The sequence below is a fragment of the Aotus nancymaae genome, unplaced genomic scaffold, assembly GCF_030222135.1.
Source record: "Aotus nancymaae isolate 86718 unplaced genomic scaffold, 86718_ANA_hifiasm-v0.15.2.pri h1tg000108l, whole genome shotgun sequence".
NCBI classification, from domain to species: Eukaryota; Metazoa; Chordata; class Mammalia; order Primates; family Aotidae; genus Aotus; species Aotus nancymaae.
Window position 1 is genome coordinate 2,144,464 of NW_026988523.1, and position 11,284 is coordinate 2,155,747.

Genomic DNA, 11,284 nt, shown 5'->3' on the forward strand with positions numbered 1-11,284 from the left:
ATTTCATGTGCTTATTTACCATCCATATATCTTTTGCGGTAAAATTTTACTCAAGTCTTTTTACCATCATTTTTTTTAATAAATTGAGTTTTGAGAGTTCCTTACATACTCTGAATACAAGACTATTATCAGATATTTTACTTGATTTTCTCTCAGACTATGGCTTGTCTTTTCATTCTCTTAATGGTGTTTTCACATAGTAATATTTTTTCATTTTTATCAAGTTCAAATCATCAACTTTTAATGAATTGTGCCTTTGGTGTAATATATAAGAAATATTTGCCATACCCAAGGGCACAGTCATTTTTCTCTTTTTCTTCTTATAGGGAATTTATAGTTTTAGTTTTACATTTAGGTATGGAATCCACTTTGAGTTAATTTTTGTATATACCATAGGATGTGAATCTCAGTTCACTTTTTTGCATATGAACAACCAGCTATTCCAGCAGAATTTACAGGAAAAACTACCCTTTCTCTATTGAATTACCTTTTCACTATTGTCAAATATCAATTGACAGCCAGGCACAGTGACTCACGCCTGTAATCCCAGTACTTTGGAAGGCTGAGGCAGGTGGATCACTGGAAGTCAGGAGTTCGAGACCAGCCTAACCAGCATGGTGAAACCCCGTCCAGTCTAAAAAATGCAAAAATTAGCTGGGTATGGTGTCAGTCATCTAATTGCTTGAACCCGGGAGGTGGAGGTGGCAGCGAGCCAAGATTTTGGACTGCACTCCAGCTTGGGCGACACTGCAAGACATCATCAAAAAACAAATAAACAAACAAACAAACACCACAATCAATTGACCATATATATGTGGCTTTACTTCTGGATGCTGTTTCATTGATCTATGTGCCTATCTTTTCAGCAACACTCTTTTGTCTTCATTATTACAGCTTCAAAATAAGTTTTAAAGTCAGGTAGTATGATAAGTCCTCCAACTTTATCTTTTTCATAGTTCTATTGGCTATCCTAGGTCCTTTCAATTTTCATATAAATGTTAGAATCATCTTGACAATTTCTGCAAAAATATCTGCTGGGACTTGAATGGGATCCTATGGAATCTATATACCACTTTGGGGAAAACTGACATCTTTTTTAAAATTTTAGTTTGAAATAATTATTGGTTTACAGGAAGTTGCAAAGATGATACAAAGAAATACAGATGCTCTTCAGTTTGCTTACTCCAGGGTATTTATTTGTACAATATGTGTGTGTGTGTGTGTGTGTGTGTGTGCAGTTCTGTCTTTTTATTATTTGTAGGTTTGTGTAACCACTATCACAGCCAAAATATAAGACTGCTCATCACCACGAAGATCTCCCTTGTGCGACTCCTTTATGCTCACACCCACCTACATTCCCCATCATCCCTAGCCTCTGTCAATTGCTCATCTGTTTTCAAACTCTATATTTTTGTTTTAAAAATGTTACATATGGATTATATATAACATTTATATATGAGCTTTGAGACTGGCTTTTTACACTCAGCATAATACTTTTGAGATCCATCCAAGCTGTTGTATGCATCAATAGTTCATTCTTTTATGTTGCTGAGTAGCATTCCGTGGTCTGGATATACCACAGTTTGTTTAACCATTCATCTATTGAGGACTGTTCTGGTTGTTTATGGTTTTTGGTCATTACAAATAAAATTGCCATGAACAATTGTGAACATACAGGTTTTTATGCATATGTACATACCTATTTCTCTGAAGTACATGCTCAGGACTATAATTTCTTTCCTTCTTTTATTATTTCTACTGTGGTCTTATTTCTTTTTTTCTGCTTATATTTTCTTTGACATTGTTATTTTTTCCCTTTATCTCTTTTCCTGGATTCCTTTCGATTATTATTATTAGCATTTTTTTTTTTTTTTTGAGACAGAGGCTCACTGTCACCCAGGCTGGAGTGCAGTAGTGTGATCTCAGCTAATTGCCACCACTTCCTTGTTCAACTGATTCTCATGCCTAAGCCTCTTGAGTAATTGGAATTACAGGCAAAACACTGTCCCTACAACAAATTAAAAAAAATTTTTTTTTGAAGAGATGGGGTTTTGCCATGCTGGTCAGGCTGGTCTCGAGCTCCTGGCCTCAAGTGATCCACCCACCTTAGCCTCCCAAAGTGTCAGATTTATAGGTGTGAGCCACCTCGCCTGGCCTAGATTAATTATTTATGATTCTATTTTATCTTTTTTGTTAGCTTATTAGCAATGACCGCGCTTTTTTTTAGTTGGTTGCTTTAGGATTTATAGGATACATATTTAAATTATCAAAGTATATATTACCTTTCCATATACAGTAAAAGAGTCTCATAATATATAGTTGACCTTTGAACAACATGGGTTTGAACTGCGTAAGTCCACTTATACATAGATTTGCTTTCAATAAATATAGTCAGTCTTTCCTATCTGTAGGTTCTGATTCTGCAACTACACATGAATCAGATATACAGTATTCATGGGATGTGAAACCTGTGTATAGGAAGGGCTGACTTTTCATATACGTGATATATGTGAACTCCTCAAGTTAGGCATGTGTGACTTGAGTATGTGCAGATTTTGGTATGTGCAGGGGGTCTTGGACCAATCCTCCATGTATACCAGGGGAGGGATGGCTTTGCTTTCCTTTGTCCTCTTCCAATCGTTGTGTTATTTTTATTTTGTACTCTAAAGATTTGTCCTACTACTTTCTCACTTGCATTGTTTCCAAAGAGAAGTCAGCTGCCTTTGTTATCTTTGTCTCTCTGCTTACAATGTGTTTCCCTTGCACTCTATAGATGCTTCTACATTTTTCTCTATACGTTTTCACTAGTTCAAAGAAATTTGATTATGATGTGCAGAGGCAAAGTTTATCATAAGGTAAACCTGAAAAGAGGCTGTGCATGGTGAATTCCACAGGTGACATAAAAAAGGTCACAGAAGTCAAGAAGAAATGAATGGGACAGGTTTTCAGCAATGATTTGGATTAAGAGGTGGCATGAGACTAAGAAGGAAATGGAGAATAGAAAAGGAAAATGAAGAATTTTTTTCCTCTTTCCAAAACATAGAAAATATGTTTCCATTTTCTGTCATATCAGAGGTACAAAATGGACATTGATTATTAAGAAGTTATTCTTTATGTAATCCATCCATCATTTCATCAACTCCTTAATAATCAATAGGATAATAATGCATTAATTAAGACATTGGTACTTAAAACTTTGGAGAATGTCACTTTTACTGGTTTGCAAACAATTCACTTCTGCAGAGGCTGCAGATTATATCAGATTATCTCCTAAAGTTTTCTTCTAGGAATCTATCAATTTATGAAAACAAATAAATACGAAAAATATTTCTGAGGTTACCTTAGTGGCTGATATTGTTAGTTAATCTCAAGGGAGTAAGAGTATAGGTGTAATACCCCAAGGACAGGATTTTCATTCAAGGCTTGCTACATTCTAACTGTGTGACCTTGAGAAGTCACTTAACCATTAAAGCCTTCATTTCTTCAAGTATCAAATGAATGTAATATAACATATTACTGTTATAAAAATAATTACTGGTCCTATTCAACCAATCAGAGTATTGCAAGGATTAGACAGCACAATACTGGTGAAAATACTTTGTCAACTATAAAGGACTATGAAATATTAATTTTCATTTATCCTAAACAAATTAACTTAATGTAGCATGTGAAAGTTTACGAATACTCTGATGAACACTTGTGGGGAAAATGTTTGCAACAGTGTGCTTTGAATGGAAATGAAAACATAGTATGGGCTCCAGAATTTGTGTAACTCTAGTGGCAGCTGGTAGGAGGGAAGAAAGAGATGGAATAAAAATGTCCAAATTTATAGCATGATCATAGCAGATATACAGGTATGCCTTGTTTTATCACACGTTGATTCAGTGCACTTTGCAGTATTGTGTTTTTTACAGATTGAAGGTTTGTGGAAGCCCCTGCTTTGAGCAAGTCTGTAGATACAATTTTTCTAATAGCATGTGCTCACTTTGTGTTCCTGTGTCACATTTTGTTAATTCTCAGAATATTTCAGACTTTATGATCTGAATGTGTATATCTGTATGTGTTATGATGATTTGTGATCAGTGATCTTCGATGTTGCTATTGTAATTGGGGACACCATCAACCACACATATGCAATGGGTGAACTTAAACAATAAATGTTCTGTGTACTCTGACTGTCCCATTGACCAGCCATTTCCCTACCTCTCTCCCTCTCCTTGGGCTTCCTTATTCCCAAGAAACAAAAATATTGAAATCAGGTCAAGTAATAACCCTACAGTGGGCTCTAAGTGTTCAAGTGAAAGGAAGAGTCACATGACTCACTTTAACTCAAAAGCTAGAAACACTCAAGCTTAGTGAGGAAGGTGTGTCAGAAGCCAAGTAGGGTGAAAGCTAGGCTTCTTGTGTCAGTTAGCCAAACTGTGAGTGCAAAGTAAGAGTTCTTGAAGAAATTTCAAAGTGCTACTCCAGCAAACACACATATGATAAGAAAGCAAAACAATCTGTATCGGACCACCCATTTCTGGGAAGAGTAGAGCCATGTATCATCATCCATTTCTGGGAAGAGTAGAGGCATGACAAAGGACTAATGTCACGGGAGAAAAGCATTCTCTTTAAAAAGTTAAATTTATTTGTACTCCCCAAGTTATTATAGGAGATTGACTGGCTATGCAATCTACATACAGAGAACAGCAATTTGTACTACAGCCAAGATGGAAATAAAATTATTTCTCTAGGCCTTCCATGCTATTGAAAGGAGATAAACTGTATTTAAAAGTTTGACCTTTAGTAGATACACCAGTCACAAAACCATTACAAATTAAAGAAAGATTTGATGAACGTCAAGAACTTAGGAAAGAAAGCTGCCTTGAAGTAGTAACACTATCATGTTCTTTTCATACTGAAAAAACTTGCATAAAACTATTTTGTGAGACTGTCTTATTTTTCTGCAGTTCACTCTTATAACTCTTTGCAAGGTCAAGATAAGATATGTCCACACTTGAAGATACTTCCTAAGAGTTTCCCAAATCAGAATTCTTCCCAGTTCCTCTGGCACATTCTACTGATCATCCATTTACCATGTGACTCCTATTTAAATACAACGTTTATTTAGTCAGAAGAACACAAGATTAGGGGAAGATCTTAAGAGTTGTTCATTTACTCCTTGGCATTCTTCCTGCTCTGTATGCCAACCACTGTTATACGTACTTTGTATTATTAATTCACTTAATTATTAATCATTTAATCATTCCAATAACATTTATTGAGCTCACACCAAGCTCTTACAATGTATTAGGACTAATATACAAGCCTTGCTGTAAAATAGCCCTCTGTGAAGCAATCCACAGTAAGTTAGGCGAGGTAGACATGTAACACAATATTTCATAATTACCTCTTAAAAGCAATGATTAATTATGCAGAGAAAATACAGAATCAGGGAGGAAAGATACCTAATTCTAGGAGACAGGAGACAGGAAACAGGGAACATGTTAGGAAGAGTTTCCTGAAGGTGCCATCTGAGTGCTGAGCCTCCAGCATGAGCCTATAGAGTAGAGTGGGGCTGTGATGGGACAGAGAGTGGGGTGGGGAGCAGGACATCTCAGGCAGAAAGGAGAGTGGAAACAAATGCACAGAAGCAATAAATACAAGATCTATGAAAACCACGACCAGCAACTTGTTGCTGGAGCATAAGGATTGAGATAGGCATCGCAAGAAAGAAGGCTGAAGCTGTGGACAGGGTTAAGTGAAGGAGCTTAGTCTTTGACCTGTGTAGACAATGGAAGTCCACTGAAGAATTTTAATTAGGGGATAAGTGGTTAGATTTATATTTTATGTATTTCATATAGTTCAGATAGTCTAGTAGCAATGGAGGCAGGTGCATGACTGGAAATGTACAATCAATCACTTAGGACATTTGTTCTACTAGAATTATGAACTTCAGCATAATAGATATTCATATTACCAATGTAGTAAACTATTTATAGTGTATTAGTTCATTCTCACACTGCCATAAAGAACTGCTTGAGATGGGGAATTTATATAGGAAAGAGGTTTAATTGGCTCACAGTTCTGCATGGCTAGGGAGACCTCAGAAAACTTACGGTTATGGTGGAAGGTGAAGGGGAAGCAAGCACCTTCTTCACAAAGTGGCAGGAGAGAGAGAGAGCAGGGGAGACTGGCATTTTTAAACCATCAGATCTCCTGAGAACTCCCTCACTGTCACAAGACCAGCCTGAGGAAAACCACCTCCACAATCCAATCACCTCCCACCAGGTTCCTTTCTCAACACCTGGGGATTACAATCTGGATTACAATTCAACATGAGATGTGAGGGGGACACAGATCCAAACCGTATCATACAGCTCTCTGCAGTGTACTGGAATATGCACTAAATAATAAATCAACTATACTGAGAAAATCTTAACTTTAAAAAAATTTGCATTAAACTTACATTTTTTTCTTTTTCTTTTCTGTCTTTTTTTTTTTTGCTATTTACTTGAAGGAAGCCATGGTTAGGCCCATTTCTGGTTAACAACTAAAGGGAATTGAAAAAAAGTCAGACCTTATCTTTTCTACTCTTATCCCAGCCATTGATTAGCTGTGAGTCATTGGCACAAACTTCAGATTTCTCAACCATAAGATAAAGGGACTAGAATAAATGGGGCTTAATTTCTGTTTAAGCATCAAAGTTCTATGAGCAATTTTTATTATATTTAACATTTTATTAGCCTTCAAAGGGAATTGAAGGCAGATACACAAGAACCTTTATATGTTTTATCTCTCAGTGTTCTGAATAGGATAAGCAGTGTGAATACATGTGATAATTAAACCTCAGAGATCTGCGACATGAACAACATCGATTTAAATATACATACAGTGCTCATACTAAATAGGATGCAACGCATTTTTGCATATGACAAAATATTCAACTATCCAGAATAAACTTACATGCCAAAATAGTGAGTAGAATTTAATTTTTATAATTTAAAACATTTTTAAAATTCCTCTTTACTTTCCCTTGAATGATCCTCTGAATCTGCAATTTGGAAAAAGGTGAACACTGGCTAAAGGCTTTAGTCAAGAAAAAAATCAATTCCTAGTTGACTCATTTTGGACTTAGAACCTCCAGAACTGCAAGACAATAAACTTGTATTGTTTTAAGCCACAAAGTTTATGGTAATTTTTTACAGCAGCCATAAGAATCTAATACACTTTCCATAGTCCATTTGTGCAAGAGAACCTCCATCTTCTTCAGCAAACATGCTTCCCGCTCCATGCCTCTCTCCCTGTGTTTTTAGAGACTGGCCTAGAAAATCTAGGCAAAACCATTCAGGACATAGGCATAGGCAAAGACTTCATGACTAAAACACCGTATACCTATTTATCCTACTGGGAGTCATCCTCAATCTCCACCTCTTCACCACATTTACTTCATCACCAATTCCTGTCCATTCTTTCTACCTCTGGAGTAACTCCTCTATTCCGTTGTCTTTCCCTGTTTCTACTCTTTTCAGGTTACAATTTTGAACTGCTAGAGTTTTATATTCAACTCTATTCTCTAAACTTTCAAATTTTATTTTTACTTTTTGGTTGAGACCCATAGGAAGAAATACATTTCACATCAAGATCTAGGGCACACACACACTCCTAAAACAACAGTTTCGTAAAACAACACTTTCTGTACTCTTTTGCAGTATATGCTGATATTTTCTATTCTATGTTTTAATTTTGTAAAAACCCAGCTATTTGTGATTTACTGCAATGATTTCATAACTGACCAATAGATCATGACCTGTAGTTTAAGAAAATTCTGGCCACCAGAATGCTCTTTATAAAACATGATTATTTTTCCTTAGAATCTTTCAATGCGTACATTACTCTAAGGATAAAGTTCAAACTCTCACATCATTTCTAAGCCCTTCCATCAGCCAGTCCTTTTATCGCAGTAGCTTCATCTTTCTCCACTCTAACTGGTTCATTTTCATTTTACAATCCAACCTTACCTGCTCACTTTCTGGACTCAGACTGAGTTTCTAGGCCTTTGCATGTTGTGTTACCCTGTTCAGGCTGTCTTTTATTATTATCATTATTATTATTTTTTGAAGTCTTGCTCTGTCGCCCAGGCTGGAGTGCCGGGGTGTGTTCTTGGCTCACGACAACCTCCACCTCCCGGGTTCAAGCGATTCTCCTGCCTCAGTCTCCTGAGTAGCTGGGTTTACAGATGTGTATCACCACACCCAGCTAATTTTTGTATTTTTAGTAGAGACGGGGTTTTAACTTGTTGGCCAGGCTGGTCTCAAACTCCCGACCTCAGATGATCCACCCACCTCAGTCTCCCAAAGTGCTGGGATTACAGACTGTCTGCTACATACCCTCTTCTTAGAGCTGATTTCCCCTTAGTCTACTTCCTTAGCTTACACTTCACTTCCCTCTAAATGCTTTCCCTTGATGCTAGACTGGGTTCGGTGTTCCTTCTGCCCACTGCATGCTCCCTTAGCACCCAGAACCCCCTGAATGGCAGCGTTTATGACCCTGTATTTAACAACAGTGCTGTTTAAGAGCAGAGACTGAGTTTTGTTCCCTAAGAAATACCTAGAAGGCCTTCAGCAAATACTTATTGAATAAGTAAGTGAAAGTTAAAAAAGTTTAAAAAGGCAATTATTTGAACTAAAATTCTATTAACATTTAAATTGTCAATAATATGTTCTTGAAATATTCTATTGGGATAGAAAACAAGTGGTCATTGCTAAAACGACAATGTGTTTTAGGACTATAACTCATTTGTCCTATTACAAATATCATGGCAGATAGAAAGAGGTAGGATGCACTTTGCTTTGTTGAAACCTGGTAATAATGCAGGGGCTTGCTTAAGCAGCAAATTACTATCCTTCACATTCAGTGTAAAGAAGAGCCTGGTTCATAGGCTGGTTGGTGCTTTCTCTTTAAGGGCATTCACAGAAGGGCTTTAGTTGCTTTACCAGTGAGCCAAATAATCTATGGTCTTTGATATGCTATTGGCTGATTTTCTGTTCAGTGGGTCAGTTTTATCATTTAATCACCCAAATAATTAAAATGGGAAAAATAAATTACTCACTAAGACACTGTCTTATGACTAGGGACAAGATGTCTTGGCAATGATTTGGTGTGTATGTTCGTTTCATAAAGAGGAAAGTAATAGTTTCATCACCAAGTATCTAGGCTGTCCATCTCTCTAAAATAAAAACACAATCATTTATTTCCTTCCTTGGGTGTCAATCCAGCTTTTAGAGCGGTTTTCTTTAAACAGCATGAATGCATGTGGGTACATATGGACAGAAGCAGACACACACATTCTTCATGAGAAAAGAGAGCAAGTTCTATATAGGGAACCCAAGATGGGAAACAGCCAAAGTGAAATGCACCTGGATGCCTGTGTAGGCAGTCATAGGATTGCCAGTGGCCAGCAGAAGATGAAAGGGAATGCCTGCTTAGGAGAGAAGAGCATGCCTTGTGCAAACATCAAAGCGCTGCTTCTAAGAGAGGCAATTTTTATATTGCTGTTGGCAGACACGGATACTAATGCAAATCATTCAGGGCTCCTACAAAAGGCTTGACATATTCTGAACTTGGCGGGAACTGGTTGGGACTATGGCATTTATCTCCTTCCAATTCTTTAAAGTGACATGACGCCTTCCTGTCTCCAGTCTCAGACTGACCACTTGGGGTAGTTGCTTTCAGGCCACTGTGACAAGAGCTGACCGCTGTGGTTTTGTGTTTGGTGTGACAGGGCAGCAATCCAGAGCTGAAAACAATGGAGACTGAGACAGAGAGACTGCATTAGCTGAAAAGTTTTTTACGGCACTCAATTGCAATGTTCAGTGTTCTCTTAAATAGGGTAAATGTGGCCAATGGGTAAAAATGATCCAACAAATGATTAGATAAAATGAGTAGAATGCTATTTACATTAATTTACATTTAATTTGTTTTGCATATATTTTATAAAATATACACTATATTAGTACAATTGTTCATGTGTTATAAATAAATGTTTATTTCCTGAATGAATAAACTATTTTTATTAATAGAGAAGTACGGTCAAATAAGTTTTCACGTTACTGGTGTTTTTGCTCGGGTTAATATGTGCATTTCTTGAAGAGGGTCTTATTTTTGCCTTTAAAAGAGTTCTTCAGATTCCAGAGTTCTGTTTTTTGGTCACCTTTTCTCTTTGTTGTTAATTATCTCTTTGCAAGAATACTACCTATATCTACAGGTAGTCTGTATTCTGTTGATATTTTTCTAGCACTTTCTTCAAAGAAATGTTTAATTTGAAAAATCACAGAGGGAGGTAAAACTTATTTGAGGTTCTTTATTGATTTGTGTGACATTAAGAATTTGTAGGGAAAGTGAAGAATGATTCAATATTGCAAGACGCAGTATTTCCTGGGTTATTTAAGGGGCTTGATTTTATCTACATGTGTTGTAAATACAAAATCAAGAGTGGATTGGAATGTGAAATTGGAATGTGTGAGTATGTGTAAAGTATTTGGTAATCCTTAGAATTAAAAAAGTAAAAAGAGCAAATAGTAAAAACAAAACAAAACAAAAACACCCAAAGTTCATAAACACAAAACTGTAATAATAGGTGCTACTACTGGCAGAGATAATACTCAGGAAAATAGGTCTTCCATCTATTTTGAAAATTATTAAAACAGAATAATGTTTCAGTGAAATCCAGGTCTATTTATTGACACTATTAGCTGCAGATAGCTCTACCCTCACATCTTGGATCCTGCTGACTTTCCCTCAAAGGCCTCTCTGAGTCCTATAGTTGAAAGTCTCCTACTCAATGCCTTTATATAAAATTGGAAATAAATGGAAAGTAACATGAAAATAAAACAAATAAAAAAGATGTCATTGCAGTAGGGTGACAGTATTACACATAGTTTTCTTTTGATTTTATATCTTTTAATGTGCTATCATAATAATCTAACCAAATATAAAAAGCAAATAAAATTGAGACTTTGAGATATCAATTCTGTGGTTTTTTTTTCTCGAGATAGAGTCTCTCTGTTTCCCAGGCTGCAGTGCTATGATCAAGGCTCACTGCAGCCTCAACTTCCCAAACTTAAGTAATCCTCTCACCTCAGCCTCCTGAGTGGCTGAGACCACAGGCATGCACTCCCATGCCTGGCTAATTTTTTAATGTTTTGTAGAGATAGGGTCTCTCTATGTTGCGTAGACAGGTCTCAAACTCACGGTCTCAAGCAATCCTCCCACCTCAGCCTCCCAAAGTGCTGGGATTACA